Source organism: Zonotrichia leucophrys, chromosome 3, assembly GCF_028769735.1.
Source record: "Zonotrichia leucophrys gambelii isolate GWCS_2022_RI chromosome 3, RI_Zleu_2.0, whole genome shotgun sequence".
Classification (NCBI taxonomy): Eukaryota; Metazoa; Chordata; class Aves; order Passeriformes; family Passerellidae; genus Zonotrichia; species Zonotrichia leucophrys.
Window position 1 is genome coordinate 66,306,765 of NC_088172.1, and position 19,015 is coordinate 66,325,779.

The 19,015-nt window shown below is 44.7% G+C and overlaps 1 protein-coding gene across 4 annotated transcripts in view; it reads left to right on the forward strand.

Annotated features, from left to right (window-relative positions):
- Nucleotides 1-12,724: 12,724 nt before the first annotated feature.
- FRMD1 (FERM domain containing 1) overlaps nucleotides 12,725-19,015 on the forward strand; it is a 40,763-nt gene continuing 34,472 nt past the window's right edge. For 2 of the 4 annotated variants that reach the window (XM_064708602.1, XM_064708607.1), the window contains exon 1: nucleotides 12,725-12,833. The gene's annotated coding sequence lies outside the window, so the exon portion shown is untranslated. The other 2 variants (XM_064708605.1, XM_064708603.1) reach the window with 2 other exon arrangements.

Consider the following 19,015-nt stretch of genomic DNA (forward strand, 5'->3'; position numbering starts at 1 on the left):
CGCAGTGCAAAATCAGTAAGTGAAATGGCTAGGGCTTTGTCAGTGACAAAACAGAGACAAGAAATCCTCTTGATTCCAGGAGGGTGAGGGCCAACATTGCTCCCTCTGCTTTCTAGCTCACCTGGCATGCATTGAGGTGATTTCATGATGACACAGTGCTTCTGATGGGAGTGAAAACTGAATTACAATGTTCTCTGTAGTAAAGATAAAGCAAAATCAAATAAAACTACATTCTTGAAAGCCGAGAAATTCAAAGATACCCTTAGAGCAAACTTATGATGTGGAAATAAAGATTTCTATGAAGTGTATGACTTTCCAATGGATTCTTACCAAAACTGCAGCAGGAGGGCTTCTGCATCAGTTATCCAGCTCCCTGAAAATAAAGCTGAGTAGAGAAGCTTCCTGACCTGTTCTAGTGGGACTCAATTCTGCTTCTCTTCAGCTTATACAAAGCTTCCATTACTTTCAGTGGGAACAGCTTAGCAGTTCTAGTAGAGTGAATGGATGCATTATAATGTCAGTAATAACAAATGTCATGCACATTCCATGATTAGCCAGAAAAATGATTCCAGGGTTAAATAGGCATGTCTTATTCAGATGCATGTCACTGAGCTGGGCCCATCACCTAGGTACTGGATGCCATCTCTCTGTTTTTCCCTCTCCTATTGCTAAACATGCTAATCCTGGGCAGCAACCAAACATCACTATTGCAGGCTTGTCCAAAAACTATGCAGGGACAATTAGCCTCATTGAAAAAAGGTATCAAAGACCTCACAGTATCAATTATCTGTTTCCCAGTGCACACGCACACACACAGGCATCCAAGGGATTTTAACCATAGCTAAAGACAGATCACTGTGAATGGCAGTGACTTCATGCATTAAAAACTCTGCATCTCCCCCTGTGATGTAATGCCTGTGCCCTGAGATGAATGGCTTTGCTGCAGCTTTTTGTCCTGAAAGGCCGGGAGAGAGATACTCCCAGTCCCAAGGGACGCTGCAGCTGAACGTACCCTGTTACAATCGCACTGGCAGCATCTGTCGATTGCAAAAAGCAGGTGGCAGCATCCTCATCAAAATAAACACAGGGATGAACCAAACACCTCAAAGTGGACAGCATGGAAACTGGGAAAGGAGAACTTAGAGGAATACCACTGTTTTAGCATCTTCTCGGTTGTAAGTAGTCTGCAGCAGTAGGAGTTTATACTTGCAGACTGCTTTAGTAGTATGAGCATCCACAGTGCTCCTGAAAAGAAGAAATGACATCCTGTGTCTATTTCCTTTATGTTATAAAGGTAAGGAGCAGGAGGTGTGTTCAGTTAAGATATTCCCAAATGTAACTCTCAGCATCCACAGAGCCTGAGGGGTCAGAGAGATGAAGTTAGGCAAGGGGGTGCAATAATGATCCAGAAAACTCCAAGTGATCTGATGTGGCTATACGGTTGTGCAGCAGTTTCCACATAAAATTATATTATTAAAGGAGTATTTCTTCCTTAAAAATGCTTTTAATGTATTTTGAAACTGTTTTTTGTGACCACAATGAATATATTCTGTGGCATAAATTATTTATTTTCTTGTTCAGTGTATGTTTATTACAAGCACATGCTGTAATACAGTTGTGACAAAATGCCTGAACCACTAGAGTAAAACTGAGTGAATCAGCCAACTGAACAAAACACTAAATCACTTCACACTTTTTCTTTGCAAGAACTTGTCAACAGAGAATGTGAAAAAATCCCACAACTACGGGGAACTATGACAACTGTAATTTTTGTTGAGGACTTGGCAGAACAGTCACACATCCACAAAAGTCATGGAAGCTGAGCACTCAGGAGCAGGTTACTCTCTGCAAACCTGCTGAAGAGCCTCTGGGCCTAAAAGCTCACTCTCTTTTTACAACCATATGAGCTCTTAATGCCACATAATAGCCTTTCTCTGGACCACCGAGGCTGCAATAGTCTCAATGCTGCAGCTCTTCAAACAGGTGCCTTTCACAGGATGATCCGAAATTGATGGCCATAAATAGGCACAGCCATTCTAAAAACTTAACTCTTAAGTCTGCTTGAAAATAACAAAACCAAATTTTCCTAATTTCCTTTATTAAAAATATTTACATGCTCTGAAATAATTTACAGACTACTACCAGCCCTGTAGAAAATCACTGCTATTCCAGATAAGTACGTTTTTACATCGAGCTGCTTTTTAAGGGCAAATTAAACCACATTGAAGAGGCTGTCCACAGCCTTTAGGAATCTGCTGTTGTTAATAATTAAGCTACACACCATTTCCTAAAGGTGGTGCTGCAGCCAAAATGCAGTTCATAGGTGGGCAGTAGAAACCAGGCAAAGTAACTGTTCTTCTAATAAGGAACGATTACTGCCTTCAGGCATAATGCTTTTGACAGGCTGCTCTAAACTCTTGTCGGGGTCACAAGGTTAATCTCACAGCAGCCACAGGCCCCCTCACTGCTGAGCGTGAACAATATGGTTAACATTTCTGGAATGGAGTTAAATTTCTTTGTCATTCCTAGCCTACACCTGACAGACACAGCCCTCTTCTCTGCTTTCATAACCTGCCATCTGGAAGATAACAAATTCTTATCTAGCCGGTTGATCTCTCCTTCAATCGCTATGAATGTTTCCCACCACCGACCAAAAGGCCAGAAAACAGGGTTTACCCACCTGATATAAACTCTGAGCTTTCCTGAGGCTAATTCCTTCAGATCCTGCGAAATACAGGAATGTGTGACACAGCAAAGAGCTCTTAATACCAGCAGCATTCCTCCGGCTCATCACCACAACCACCACAGCTCTCATTCCTGGGCTACTGACTAAACACAAATAAATTTTGACATGGTTTTTTGTCCACTATCTCATTGTATTTGGCTTCATTCACCGGTTTATCCCATGAAAGGCTAAGGGTAAGTTAATACAGGATGAATGATGCTACTTATTTTACATCCTAACAAAGAAGAGGTTGCACTTTGCTTGAGCTCCTGCAGTGACAATACAATATTTGCCTTTAGTAAATAGCATGTAAACAACCAGTTACTGACAATTTCAGTGAGGGAATATACCTGTCCTCATAAAGACTTGTGTCCCAGTCAGGGACACAAGGGACAAGTTCTGTGGATCAAGTCCTTGCAAATATCTGCAAGTGTTATTTACAGATACAAGTCTTACCCAAATGTATACATGGCTCATCGTATCTTGCACTTGGCCAAACTTCTAGTCCCCAGAACTGAAGGTGTCACAGCCAGTGTTTCATATCCCAAACTCTCTCATGCCACCTACAAATAACCAAAAAATTCCAAATTTTCTTTGCTAGCAGTGCAATCAAGTAATTAAGGTCCAGACAACCGTGGTCTTATTTACATGTCCAAATATATTCAGGTGTTTGACATCAAGTGCCTATGCAGACCTGGAGAGCTATTATGCTGCCCAATTTTAGGTGAGATGATCTGCACAGTAACAGAAGAGAAAGAGGCCCTCCTTGGGCAGTCAGAGATAGGGGTTTTTGTTTCTTTATTAGAATGGCTGATGTGCCCCATCCAGAGAAGAGGGGAAGAGAATGTACACTGGGAAAGGCAGGTACATATGAAACCCCAAAACTCCTCCAGAAGAGGCATGGTATGAAAAGCTGGAGAATTCCCTCTGCTAAATATCTTCTTTGTTAGAAACATGGACAGACTAGCTCCCAGTTGCAGCTGCCCCAGCAATCCATTCCTCCTCTTCTGCTTCACATCAGATCTAGAAAGCAGGAAATTTTAAGATTTAGTCCTTTTCTTTCTATGAGTTAGGTGCCACTTGACATTTCAATAAACCCTAGTAAGCAGTGGGTTTCTGCTGAAAAGAGAGAAAACCACAAACTGCAACTACAGCTGCAGTTCCTGCCATCCCTCCCTGCATCTTGTTGGAGTAAAGTTCTTCAATTCAGCGCAGAGTTAGAAAAATAGATCAGTTTTTCTAGGGTAGGCCAAATGGACCAATTCACTCTGCAGCTGTACCATCACTAGAGTGCACTCCAAAGAAGCAGCAAAGAGGACAGAGAGAGGGAGAGGAGCAGAACATTGGTTTTGGCTGGACCAGTTTAGCTGTAACCTGAAACCGTATCACAAGTTAGGTGCCTTAAAAACAGAGAGCAGGAATTTGCCCCTTCCCACCCAGGAGCTCAGACCACAAGGCAGGGACACAGCCTGCCCTCTTTGCTTCCTCAGCAGGTCATGACATCCCTGATTTCAGGTTCTGTGTGGGCACACAGAAGAGCCATCTTTACCATGGGCATCCACCATGCACCAGTGCCAATGATGCTCCCCTCCTTTGAAATGGAGGATAGGCCTGGATACACACATATGGATATTTATGGAAGAAGTAAACTGATCAAGTTCAAATACTTTTGGGAATACTATTCTGTTTCAGAGATAAGCTTTCTGCTTTCAGAAAGCAGCTAGAGAGCAAGAATGCTGTATATATGTGAAATGACCTTATGCCTGTCACTCCAGGGACACTGGACTGGCTTTCTACACCTGACATGTGACTGAAAGCATGACAAAGGTATCTCTATTTACTTAAAAGTACTTACCCTGCTTATTTCTACCCCTGTAGAGTCACAGTAAAGTAAAAACAAAAAAAAAAAAGATGAGCATAGATGGCCATGTAACTGGCACATGCATGGTGATTGGAAATTATTACCTTTTTCTAATTTCCTTATAATTCTTTTCAACAAAAAAACTGAAGAAAAAATGTATTTATCACCTGAAAGGAAGTTAAAAACTGAAAGAAATATGGGATGGGCATTATAAAGTGCTGTGTACCTTAACATGAAATTTCTCAGTGGCCTGAAAAGGAAGATACTACAGCACAGGATGCCTGGTTGAAGTGCTTCGGCCTCTTCAGAAAAGGCCTCTTGCAGCAGCTTGCTCAGGTCTACATGACCAAGAGCTATGTTTGGGGCAGTGTCCAGAGCCCACTGCACGCCCTGAGCATGAGACCCACCCCCGAGGAACTTCGTGCCAGCAGGACTTCCCTCTGCTAGAGCTCAGCTTTACCACTGGGAATGGCAAGGGGTAACTCTAGAAGCTGCTTTTAATGTTACTGAGATGAGTATTTCTTCTGTCATTTTAATGGAAGGAAGAGAAACAGCTATTTTTAAAAAGTAGGACTCCTCTGTGGGATCATTTCCAAGAGGCTTTGGACATCATCCCCATGGAAAAAAACAAACCGTCACACAAACCCCCAAAACTCAATCCTCAACCTTGAATGAAAAGATTTCAAGAATCATTAACAGTAACAGTATTTATGGGATATACAGAGAATTAGAGAGTACTTCCTATATTTTACAGATTTTGAACAATTTTTAGACTTTGGAAGTAACTTTAAGTGAACCAGGCTGACTTGTGTTTCTCATCTTTACTTGATGTATGATGACAAAAGGAGATAACCTTGGTATAGATAGCATGATTTATTCAGAACTGAAGTCAGTGAGACATGCTTACCGTCATTGCAGATTAGCAACCCCTGTGTGTACATTTTTTATTACTTTCGCCTTTTCTCCACTTCCCAGCCATCATCTCCAGCTTTTACTTTGTCTTTGCCTGTCTCAAAGTAATGTCCTTTCTAAAGGACAGAAACCAATCCCACCAGGGATTATATTTCACAGCCACATTCTTTATTTACAAGGGGGTTTCAGTGTTCCAGACTTTTTATACTTATAAGATACCTAAGTTGTTTTTATAACTTGATGAAATGTTTATAATGTGATGAAATAGCTTTCAATACAGAAATAATTTAATGAGTTCCAGCAGACATTTTAACACTTCCAGGCAGCCTCTAGAACTACTGAAGTTTGGTGAAATGCGATTATTATTTCTTGATATAAGCTTTCCTATCAGCTCTGTTTATTTTCAGGAAGAAGACATTTTTTTCTTCCTGAAGAATGAGTGGTTGAAACACTCAGTTCCAGGTAAATTGTTTCATTCTGGCAGTAGAAGGACCACCTCCCCCTGCAGAGACAAGAAAAACACTAAAATAGGCAGGAGCTCTTATGGCAGGTGAGAAAGCCTCTGACCAGAGTGGTGCTGGTGTGAAGGGAAGGGGCAGAGCCCCCTCTGACAGAAAAAGGAGGGCTGTGTGGAGGTTGTGGAGCACCTTTAAACCTGAGCCCATTTTCAGAAACAAGAGCAAATCCGGACTAACTCCACCCTTGGGCACCCACTCAACCACTCAGCAGGAATTTCTCAGGAATGAGGGAGATCTAGATGCCTCTTTTTCTACTATACTTAAAAGTATACTCTGTGGGTGGAATAAATCCCATACTTGAGGCACTTTTCCTAATCTCACCTCCTGTATGGACAGATATCATAGCACTCTTCCTGGTCATCTCTGGCCTTTGCACAGGAGCTGGGAATTCATTCAGACCCTTTACTCAGTGCCAGGTAAGATGATGAGGAAGAAAGCTGACAGGACCTACACATTAGTAATTTTATCCAGAACATGATGGAGAGAAGAGCATTTATGGAATGTGTCTGTGCAGGAGATTCACACTGTACAGCAGAAGATAACGTTTTGTGAATTTCAACAGCATTTTAAGTCAGGTACAGGCAATGACTTTCCTTCATGTTTGGATCTGTTTTGCCCCAAGTTATGCAAAAATTGGATTTTTTGGCATTTTAGCTAAATGTACCACATTTGACTTCCATTTTCACTGACATTGTTGTAAATTCAAATTATTTCATTCTAAGATCTTAATTTGTTAGAACACACCTAACTTCTAATGACCATTTCTACAACCCTTTGTTTACAGATTTCACTGGTTCTTTCCTGTCATATGATATTCTGCTTCTGCTGCCTAATTTCAAAGCTCTTGCTGCTTTGACACAGCATACCAGTGTTAATACATAACTGATGCATTTACTAAATGGGCAGGAGGGAAAAACAGATGAGCAAGAGCACGGTAAGCACTTGACTGTAATTATCTGTGAATAGGCTTAGGTTAGCAGTGAAAATGGCAGAAATAGATTTTACACGTCAGGCTAAATTCATCCTGTGGGTAATTCAAATCATCTTAGTGCCATTACTTCATGGAAATTTTCAGCCTAAATGTGCCCCTTCTCTTTTCTCCTTTCATCCCCCATTTCTCATTAAAGAAGCAGGATGACACAGCACACAAGGGTATCCCTTTGCTTCCCTTTAACTTGCAGGATCGTATGCTTATTTTTGGCTTTCTCTCCATTTTTCCCCCCAGTATTTTCTTTCCTAGGCACAAGATTTCCCAAGGTAGGGAAATCTGCAGCACTGCCTGGTAGCAGAAGGCAGAGAAAGGGCCGCCGGGGCATTTGCGAGCGGTGGCCCCTGTTCAGCCAATTGTTTCCTGCACGCAGGATTTGGAGCTGGTGGAGCTGCTCCCAGGCACGTTTCCCTTGCCCTGCGCTCCAGCCCCCTCCCCATTCCCCCTCCAGAAGCACCAGCTCTCCTTTGTGTGCCCGGGCAAGGTGCTCCCCAGGCAGGACCCCAGCAGCCAAGATTACATTTCTTCCACATCCCACATTGCTGGGGGGTGGGGATCAGAGGGAACATGCAGGATTTTCAAAAAAAGAGGAAAGGCCTATGCTTTGGGCATGAAAAAATCTGTGGTTTTGTAGAAAACTCTTTGCTGGCCCTACTGCCTTTGTAGCTGGATCCTTCCTGACTTTACTGCTTTTTTATTAATACTCTTAACACTTTAAAATTGCAGACATTTTTATTATTAGATCTAGGGAAGAACAGATAAAAACAGATTTAAAAAAGAGAAAACCTCCACTTAGTATTAGAAAAAAGCTTAACTGTGGAATATTTTTCCAAATATTTCCAAAGTTGATTAGTTTATGGAAAAAATTCCACCCTTCCCTATCATCTACTGGTGTTATTCTTCCTTTTGTACCAAGAATATATGTCAGCTAGAGAGAAAAAGCTAAAAATAGGAAAACAATATTACAGACAGTAATTTTAATCAAAACAAAAAGCAAAACACATAGCTGAAAGGAAGTAAAATGAAGAGAAAAGCCTTTGTGAAATCCACGTTCAGGGACAGCAGAAGCCATTTACTCCTTTGCAAGGTACGCTTTGGCAGGATTGTTGTCTTTAAGGGTCAAGAGAGGAAAACTTGCAGGGAACAGACAGCCAGAAAGAATTCTTTATTAAACAGTGAATGACAATGTGTGTCACATGCTTGTCATGCCGAGGACATGAAATTATTTTAGCATTGTGATGGAAGCCTATCAGAGACATGATAAGCACTGTGAAACCCTGGGCAGGGATTTAACAGCTCTGGCATGGTTTCAAAGTCGTCAGAAAGTAACCAAAACTTGACAGTTTGAGTTTCAGCGTATGGTGAAATCAGCAGACAACTCCTGTCCCCAAAAAGGAATTTGTACCAGCAGCTTATGCGCTTTGTGTGTATTTAGCTGCAGATACCAACTTGCCAGAGCACCGGTAGAGGCAAAGATACATCAAATGGGTTCTGTCAGAGAGAACGTGACAAACTCACTTGGTGGCTGTGCCACCACCAGCTGGGATCTCAGGAGGCTGTGTAATGAACACAGGTTTGGGCTTGATTAGAACTTGGGTTAGGAAATCTTGAAACCAAGGGCCCTGGGAATTTGGTCAGAGTTAGAATAAAACCATAAGCCTATAATGATGTTAAATGATTTTGTGTTACTGAAAGATTCTGTTTCTCTTTAGAATGAAATGCTGCTTGTGACCATTTTAGTAAATACAGTCCCACAGAGACTCTGTCAAAGGTAAGAGTTACAACCTCTGTGCTCTAAGGCCAAATTTGATTTATGAACCCATTCTCCCTACCCAGATTACCCACCTGGTTTTCAAAGGTTGCTGACGGAGCAACATTATGCAGCTGTTCCCTCACTACCTGAAGGCATCTCTGTTGAAATGTCAAATGAAAAACTTACTGAAGAAGAACATCAGGATGCTCTGGGATGAAAGATGCAATGCACAGTGACATATATGGCACCAGAGACAACAGGGTATAAAGTAAAATCTCCCATGTCCTCCCCAGTCACATGGCACATCCCTGGCACAGGAGCCAACCTTCAAGTGCCCACAAGCAGTTTATGGCTCCAGACCTGTACCTTGGCCTCACTTGCAGAGTATTGTGGTCAATGATCAGCACAACAGCATTTGACTTTTATTTAATATAAACTGGTGTCTTATACCTCCTCAGTTATACCTATACCTTGTATACAGCATTTGGTATAATGACTAATTGTTATCAGTAATGTAACCAATACTGTACCAGCAGATACGCCGCACTGCAACTTTATTTTTATTGTTTATATGCTATTTTAGATAAATTTGATATTTCATGCGTTAAAAAAAAATCAAAACAATCCTGACCCTGGAGCTCAGAATTAAACCTGATTTTGCAACGTGTTAATCATGAAAGCCACAGCATGATGAATAGTCCCACTGAAGCTATTGATTATTTTCTAGGAATAAGGCTAGAGCCAGCAAAATCAAGCTGTAACATGCACTGAGAACATCACCAAATACGATTTTGCTTCAGCATGTATGTTAACAGAAAGCAGATTGTTACAATTTCACGTGTAATACCTATGATGACTGTATATGCAAAGAAAAATACACAATTATTATTCCTGCAAGAGCTGCATTATGGCTGGAAAGTGTCTGTATGCAGCTGATTAAATCTGACTCTGAGAATGCAGTTCTGCAAATAGCCTTTCATGCAAGACATTCAAGTAATTTTTTTAGGCCTCCCTGTCTGCCAGCTCACTGCAGACACAGTTAACTCAAACTTTTCTTTAGGATTCATTTCATGCCCTCCTTTCTGCTAATATCCCTGAGATCAGTCCTTTCTCTAATGAATAGCTGACCTATTCTTCTTTGATTCGCCATTGATTTCCTCCGCTCACCTCCCAATGCTTTGCCTGTTGATTAAACGCTAGACATAGGAATGCCTCAAATTTCTGACTTCTGAGTCATCCTCTCATGACTTGAACAGCTTGAAGCCAGCTTCAGCTCCCCGACATCATTAGTGAAAACTCCTTTTGTTTTTAAACTCTACAAGCAACCCATTTCTCTCCAAGCTGAGGTGCTGCTTGTGAACTAGACAATAAATAGTGGCAACAAAATTATCTCCTACATGCACCGTGATAATTATCGTAAGAAAAGGAAAGGGATAGTTTTTCCGAGACAGAGGAGGCGAGCCACAGCTTTCCCTTTTGCACTAGAAGATCTCTTTGCCTACATGCAATCCAGACAAGACCATGAGTAAAGACACCTGCTTATGCAAACTTTTATTTTTGCATGGGGTCCCTCTGATTCCAGCATGACTCTGCATGAGGCATCGGCTTATAAAAGCTGCTCTTTTTTCTGAAGACATCAGCTTTTAAGAAGCAATCCACAAATCCCCCTCTCCTGCTTCCACTTTACAGAGCAAGCTGGATGAAACTGCTTATCAGCACTGCAAGAAGGAGACCTGGAGTTGATGCTTTGAAAACTTGCAGTGGTATTTCCTTGGAACACAGATATCTTCAACACTTTGATGTCTCCTTCAAAAACAAACAGGCTGACACTATCTCAGTTTTCCTGCAGTCCTGATGTTTCTCAAAACGCAGCTTGTTTTCTCTAGGGTGCCACACAATCCTAGAAGACCAGCTATGTGCGATAATTGCTATACTTCCAATTAAGGTAATGCTACCTGACATTCTGTGCTAAATTCCACTTCAATCACGGCTACATTGGGAACACCACCTGCACATGACCCACACTTTTCTCACTCTCCTACTTAGATTCTGTGGGAAGGAAATAGCCTTAAGGATTCTAGTGCAAATATGAGGAGAGCAGATGAAGGTGGTGTGCCACAGAGCACACCCCTGTCTCAACAGCCTAAGCACCTAAGCTTCTGTGATAGCTAAAGCACCTTCTCACAGAAACTGGAGCCATGAGTTTGTAAGGTACTGTTACATTTTATTTTTCAAACTATCAAAACCCAGAAGAATGCAGCAGAGCTGTTTGCTAACATTTCAAGCTCTCCACTAGTTGTCAGAGTATGGCAGCAAGTCCCACTGTGACTGTGCTGGCTCTGCTGCAGGCTTCATGCATGGTACAGGGCAGGTTAAACTAGAACAGGTTCAACAACTGAGCCTACGCTTGGACACTAAATCCTGTGCCCTTGCATTCAGTCCTGCAAATTCATGCTGGAAAATAAATGAGGAAGAGGAGGTGATCTTACAAGATATCCAGCACTGGCTGGACCACTCTCTGAGACAATCAAAGCCACCAATACAGCAGACCACTCTTCCAGCAAAACAAAACAAAACCACAAAACAAACAAACAAACAAACAAATAAAAAGCTGAGATTTCCTGTGCATTTAATGAGATTGACCAGTTAGCAATCTGAAGTGCTCCAGTGCTGGCTTAAGGAAGGTGCTACAACCATGAGCAAAGGGAGTGAAGGAGATAGAAGATGGTACAGAATAAAAATGGACAGTGTGACATGTTTCTATGGACAGAAGGAAGATGTCATGCCAAGTCAGCTGCCCATGAAAACATGCATTAGGCACCTCAGAACAGCATTAGAAACAGCTGGCATGCTGAGAGGGCAACTACATAGATCAGCCTTGGCTTAACAAAAGGACAAGCCATGAAAGATTTCACCTCAGCCATTGGGAGTTGCCTCTATTCTGTTAGGACCCACAGCCCTAGAGCCACTCCTGAAATGAGGTGCCTGTCCATTTGCAGAGATAATGAGTATGACAACAATGTTTTCTCTCAGAAGATTGTTGCGGGATGAGATGTTCCCTCTGCTCACAGAGCAGCCTTACTGTTACAGTCCAGCTGGGAAGAGGCAAAAGTAAGCCGTCCTCTTTATTATCCATCCTGGCAGGGCTCAGATTTTAGCTAGTCTTGTGTCCAATCTCAAATGCAAGATTAAAACCTGGGGGTCAGTACAGGTGACCTGGTGCCCTGCTCACATCACCCTGTCAGGTGGCCATGCCAGACCAGCAAGTCAGGCTCACTCTTGAGGTTCCTCCAGGGCAAATCTCTTTTTTTTTTTTTTTTGCTATACAGTTGAGCAACACTGTGCAAAAGCCTTTCCACCTGCTCCCCTTACAGCTTGCTGCCAGCCCAGCTCCCGTGCCGGTTGCAGCTTCACATGGAACTGGATATGTGGGGAATCTGAGCAACAACCTGCTCGTGAGGGTGCATCTCAACAGAGCTTGAGATGATGTCCGCCTTCTTTCAGAAAATTACTACATTAAAAAGCAGATTATAACACAGACGAGGGAGAGAAACAAGAAGGTTTATGCCACGTCTGCAGCACAGCACCTCCCTCTCGAGCGCTGTGGCTCCCAGCGCCTGAAACTCCAGGCGCGGAGTTCCCAGATGCGATCCCGACTGTTACACCGCACCTCTTCACGCTTTGAGCCATCTCCCTTCGCCAGCATCGCCGGGCGGCACAGCCACCCGGACCGAGTTCCCGTGACTTGCTGTGGTCCCTCTTAACTGCAATTTCCCTAGGCAAACTTCATTGCTGCCCGTACGGCGGACTGAGCGCCCACCAAACCAACACCGGCCGGCAGCCCCGCCAACAGCCCCCCAACACCGCGGGCAGGGCACGGCACACCCCGCCCGTCCTGTCCCGTCCGTCCCGCCCCGCCCCCGCGGCTCCCCCTCCCCGTGTGCGGCCCCGCCTGGCCCCGCCCCGCCGCCGGTCCCGCCCGGGGCTCCGGCGTGCGCCCGCCGCCCGCCCCGCTGCTGCTGGCGCTGCATGCTGCACCGAGAGGCCGCAGGAGCTCCGCGGCCGGGGCGCCCCCGGTGAGTCCGCGGGCTCCGCTGCGGGGACAGCGGCCAGGGCTGTCCCAGGGCTCCCGCGGCACAGGGGGGAGGCGGCGCGGTGCCGGTGCCGGTGAGCTGCCGGGGGACAAAGGCGAGCGGGACGGGTCCCGGGTGGAAGCGGTGCCGGTGCGGCTGCGGGCGGCGCTGGGAGCGGAGAGACCCGCGGGGCTCCGGCTGCAGGGAATGGCGGGGCCGGGACGCGGAGTGCTGCCCGCCGGGACGCGGAGGGCTCCGTGGTGCGGCCGCCGGTCCCGCCGCGCGGCTGCGGAAGTCTATTTACAACTTTGTGGCTGGATGGGCGGTGCGAGCGCCGGCCGGCCGGAGCGATCTTGTCACGTTATCAGGGGGTTTTCCCGTCGGAGCCGCCGCCGTGGGCGTCCCTGCGCGGTCTCGGGCGGAGGCAGCGGGAGCGGGCAGGCACAAGGTGGGAGCAGGAGGGAGTGGGGCTCTGGAGGAGCCTGGGATCGTGGTCATTTATCCGTCCCTCGGTGTCGTTGCCCGGGCCCCGCCGGTGGGTCTCGGTGGCGCTGGATGATGGGGTGATGCTGGGGCGGGATCAGCCACACACCGGCTGCGCTCGGGAGACACCCGAGTTGGCTGGCCGCGTCCCAGAGAGCCCCGTGGGGCCGCACGGTGGCACGAGTGTGGGACGCGTCCCAGCTGGTGCTCGGCTGGCTGCCACCTGCCCCGCAGGTGCCGAGGGACACTGGCAGGGACGCGGCCCCGCGGGTCCAGCCTGTGGGGCAGCACCCGGGCCGCCTCCATCCGCGGGGCAGCCTCGGGGCGAGGGGCTGCAGGCATCCCGTGGGGCTGGTCTGGGTGGTCCGACTGCCCCGAGGGACTCGGATGCACGGGACGGGACGGGAGCAGAGTGTCCCCGCAGGCTGCGCTTGCGGGAGAGGCGGTGGGCGTCAGCAAGGCAGAAATCCCCGTACCTCGTTGTTCCTCCGCCTCTTGGAATTGTTATTTGGTAACGATTTCCAGGGAAAGGCTTTGGGTTTCCTGTGCTGAGAAGTCGTCATCGTCCGCATCGAGAGATGTTTCTCCTGCTGTTCGGCAGTGACAGGCTCTCAGGTTAACTCCCCTGTGGCATTTAAAATGCACATCTGTGTTTTTCCACCCCACCAGAAAACTAGCACACTGTCTGAACCTTGTCCCTTCTTCAGAGTACCGCTGTGATGCTCGGGCCCTGACAATAAATACTTACTTCAAAAATGTTTTAAAAAACCCCAAACCAACAAACCACAACTGTTTGAACATTGGTGACCCATTAATTTGTTTAGCGTTTTTAATTTTTATTTTGTTCCTGGAAAATTTCTAATGACAACAGAATGCCTTGGCCTCGCTGTTGTTTGTTCCTCCCATTTAAATGTACAATTAAACACTCTTAATCTAAGTGTTGTGCTTTCAGCGCTGGTGGTGGCGGGAGTCTGTGTAGTAGCCAGTGTTTTGGCTACAGATAAGAAGTGTCAAATCAGAAAAAAATGGGATCTGAGAGGTGAGTGGGCGTTGTGTTTCTTGTAGAGATCACCTTGAGGAAGAAAAGAGGGGAGGAAACAAAAAAGAGTAAGACAAAAATAAGTCTACACAATACTGTTGAAGAACATGAGTTTTAGTGATTATTTGCAGTGGTGTACCGAAAAATGTGTCTGTGCTCTTTGGGCAGTGTTTTTTTCCCCTCCTTAGAATTTTTGTTGTTGTTAACTGGATTTTTTAATACAAACTTGATAAAAGGGGTTAAATACCAGTAACACCAAAACGGTTTGGATTTACATGTGGTTTTCCCATCTAAGTCTTTTTCTGATAGAAGCTTTTAGACCTAGGTCTATATAATTTAGATTTTTTTTAATGGGTGACTTTTTATAGGGTTTTGGGGTTTTTTTTCTTTGTTATATTTTAGTTTGGTTTTTTTTTTTAAATCAAAGCTAATAGTACTTTAAAGCTACAGCACTTTTGTCTTCCCAACACTGCAGGTAAAAAACATATGAATCCAATGATTAGCTCTCTATCAGTTGGCTTTTGTGGTAAAGTCGGTGGCCTACTGTTCCTCCAAAGTGAGACAATGAAAATGGCTTGCATGCTTACTGTGCTCCAGGGTTACACTTCTTTTCTTGCAGAAAGTCCCCTGTTACTGCGCTGCTGCTCGATTATCTCGCTGGTGTTAAGCAGTGGTACCTTAATTCCTAATGTGTGGTTAGTAACTCTGCACAGACAAACAGTGGGCTTGGCCCAAACAAGATCCTCTGGCAAGGAGGAGCTGCTCCCTGGAGAATCACAGAAGATAATTTGCTTCTTGTTTAACCATTTGTTATGTTTGCCTTTTCCTTTTTCCCCTCTATTTCCTCTTTTTGCACAATTCAGCATCACCTCAAAAGTGCAGCACTCTGTAAGGGTGGGGGATTTTTGTTCTGTTTCTTTTTTTGTCTGTCTTCCCCATTGCTTTGCTAAAGCTGATGTCTGACAGTGCTGTGTGCAGTCTCTGAAACTGCATCTAATCATAAAGACCCTGCTGTTTGTGTTAATTTTATCAAGGTATTGGCAGATTGGCATTTTCACACTAGTAACAGAGGCACGCTGTGTTCCAGGTGGAGTTTTATCTATTCTTTTTGTCCACTTCACATAAATCAGTATTCCTTTCCGCGCTGAATATTTTCAAGACTAGCTGTACACTTTAGTGGGGGGGAAAAGTTAGAAGCAAACTGATGCAGAAACTGCCTGGTTGGTCTGGATATTTAGATAGTGATTCAAATGCAATGAGATCAGCAGTGGACTTTCCCCTTCCTCAGGGGAAGCAAGCCAATTTATTTTTTTACATGGTTATTACTGGTAGCGAAGCTATTCCTACTCAGAAGAATTTGTTACATAGTTTAAAAAAAAAACCAACCCATGTCTCTCCTTATTTGTCCTGCAACTCAAGGTATTGCTTGTGAAATTATAATTACACTTTGCTCTTTATTTATTTATTTAATAAAGACTTTGTAGTCTGCTGCTTCTATAACTGTTACAAGATCTTGGTGAGAATAGCAATGAAGAAATTTTTGGACAGTTCTGCAACAGACTTCTGGAGTCTTAGGGATATATTTCAAATCAGTCCAGTGTAGCTCAAGTGAAAAAATATTATCCCTGTAAAATAACTTGCGCAAAGACAGGCTTGTAGAAGAGTATCTCTCATCTGTTGTGCTTGAGGCAAGAGTATAATGGATCCCCTTGGGAGAAATCCTGTTTATAGCCTTGGCAGACTAAAAATGGAATATGTTTCCAGTTGGAGAATTAACTGATAGGCTTTTGTGTCAGGACGTGTCGTGCATTTGCAATTTGCACAGTATAGGAAGGTGCTTCTCTTCTCAGTTGCCAGTAGAGAATCCAGGTCTAGCTGCTGCTCTCCTGCTCCTCCTAAGTTTCCTGACAGTTGCTGTGCCTGTGAAGGAAGCCTGGCTTTCCCTTACTGTAAAGAACTTGCTGCCTGTACTTGGCCTCTCCTGTTTCCCATAGATAGAAAAGATGAATGGTCTTTACTAAAGAGCTGCAATTTACAAGGCAGAATTGCCAAGCACTGGAGTGCTAAATTGAGGTATCTCTGTTCTTGTTCTTACGCAGATTCTGGACCAGCATTGTCTTTGCTGCACTCCTAGCTGTGCACTTGTATGCCCATAAATGAGATTTCCCTAAGGATCTATCTCAAAAGGGACATGTTGGTGTGTTTGAGGGGTGACAAGGTTGCTGTTACTGCATGGCTATTCCAGCAATTCACTTCTCTTAATTTTGCAAGGTCTCATGTGATGTGTGTTGGGGATCCAGCTGAGAAAATGGAGCTTGGCATTTCTGACCAGGCTTCCTTTGCAGCTGCTCTGTGTGAGGTGTAATGGATACTGAGGCTGGCTCATGCCCAATGCCATATTTTGCTGGTTCTTTCTCATGCTTCTGCAGTTGTCTAGGCCAGTTGATACCTTAAATTGCCACTTACTCTTAAACTTTAATTAATGTGCCTGATTTATGAAATATGAGAAAGACTTATAAGTGATTGGTATTCAATAAACAAGTCCATTAGTAGATTATGCAGCAGTAATGAAATTCATTGCAATAGAAACTGTTTGTCAATACTCAGATGCTATAGGGTGCAAAAAAGTACTGTGTGTACAACAAAAATAGTAGTACATACTACTACAGTTACCATTCAGGGAAAAGGAAGGATCAGTTGATCCATTTATCTTCCCACAAGAAGGCTGTCTTCCCAGGTAAATAAGCATTCTAGAAAGGAATTGCATGCTCTAGATGCAGACTTTACAGTTTGGGTGTTCTTTAAAATGTGTACATTGCTAAGTTTTGCATGTAGTGCTGATAAAATAATGTATTTTAAAAGGCTGCCTGTTTTTGTGTACAAAAATTCAAAGCCACTTTCCATCACTTAAAAGTGATGGAAAAACATAATCCTTGTGAGATCCTAATTCGTCCCTTTTTGCCTGAAGTCTTTAATACTCATTGTCTATGTCTTTCAAAGAGCTCCTGAAGTCAGTTTTGCTTCAGCTAAATATTAAGCTCATAGAGTGATTCATGTTGTGCTGTCCTCAAAGGGAGCAAACTGCTGAGGAGCTTTCTTCTTCCCATGGGAGTGGTGGATGGAAGCGTGGCAGCTACCCTGCATGGTCCTGCCATTGCTGCCCTGCCCTCGTGCTTCCATGTGCTGCAGGAGCACCTCCTTTGGCGCTCTGTCCTTTGTTGGGCATTTTTTCCTCTCCTTCAGGACTAGTTAGTGCACCCAAAACCATGAGTCACTTTTATTTGGCTGCAAGAGAATGCCAGCATCCCTGGGTTAGGAGAGTTGTCCCTATCTTTGAGTTTAAGGACCAGGGCAGCCAACAGAGTGTCATAGCAGCATGGTCCCAGCTTAGGAAGGGGTGCCCACAGAATTTGGGGAGATCCCTTCTTCCTAAACACATTGTGTGTGGCTGCAGAGCAGAAGAGTTACAAGTACTAGAGCATGTTTTCTGGTCTAGGATTCACTTGTACTGCTTGATGTGGGGTGGGAAGACTGTATAGCACAAAGGTGGGGAGCCTGAGCAGTCAGGCCTAAGAGCTGCATCTAATCCTGCAATGAAGACTAGTGAGAAAGCATTTTCCTTGCTATTGCTAAAGCTCAGTGTCACCCAGGAGTGCTGCTTGTACAGGAAAAAAGGATGTTGGCTGGTATCTAAAACCAGTGCTCAGCGATTTCCCCATCACATCTGCTTGGGTTCACAGCCCTGGAGCTTTTGAGGGCATCTTGCATTGCACCTCTTGAAGAATCCTAAAGGAAAGGTGGGGGTCAGGCCCACACTTCTGTCCTGTGAGAGGACTGTGGTCACACCTGAGCAGGTGCAGAAAGCCTGCTGAAGTTAATCTCCCAGTTCCATGGGCTGAAGCCAGCTGTCTCTGCTGTCAGTGTTGCATCTATCAGCCAAGCTGCACCAGTTCTGGAATCCAGTTCTTCAGAGCACCCGAGTGACTAGGAGGTGTCCTGGTGTTCCTTGTTCAATGGCTGTGAATAGGGATTTCCTACAAAGCAGTGTGCAGTGTTTGAAGACAGGTGTGTATTTTACCCAAAAAGCAGTGTGTGGATAGCAAATTTGGTACCTTACCTCCCTGTGGCATCTTTGCCCTTGGATGTGTTGTGCTAGTCCTGGAATGATGCTGAGGTAGACACATTTGAAAAGTCAATGTGCTCCTGGGAGTTTGCTGCAGGATGTGACCTAGTTGTCCTGACTGCTGGTCACAGGTGGCACTTTTCACATCATTTTACAGCCATGACATAAAGCTATTTAGCTTCAATCTTGTTTTCTGCCCTGACAAGCAACTTTGTTTCCGCTCCTTCCTGGCTGATGCATCTTCTCAGAGAAATTTTCATCATTGCAGGGGTTAGTCAAAGGAGGTGGGTGGAGTTTTTTAAAATTGCTGAGAAAGGCTTATACATGCCATCATGACGTCTTTTACTTGCTCAGGCTCTTTATTCCTCTCCTTTGCAGATAGTACTGGTGCCCTACCATGTGCATCTGAGGGGACAAAATACCTGGAAGGTGAGGGGGGTTTTCAGTTCTACAACTGTTTCATCATGAGTACGAGGCAGCCCAGGTGTGGGTTGCTGCCAAAGGCAGATTTGTTTCCAGGCAGTTGTCTGTCTGTCTTGC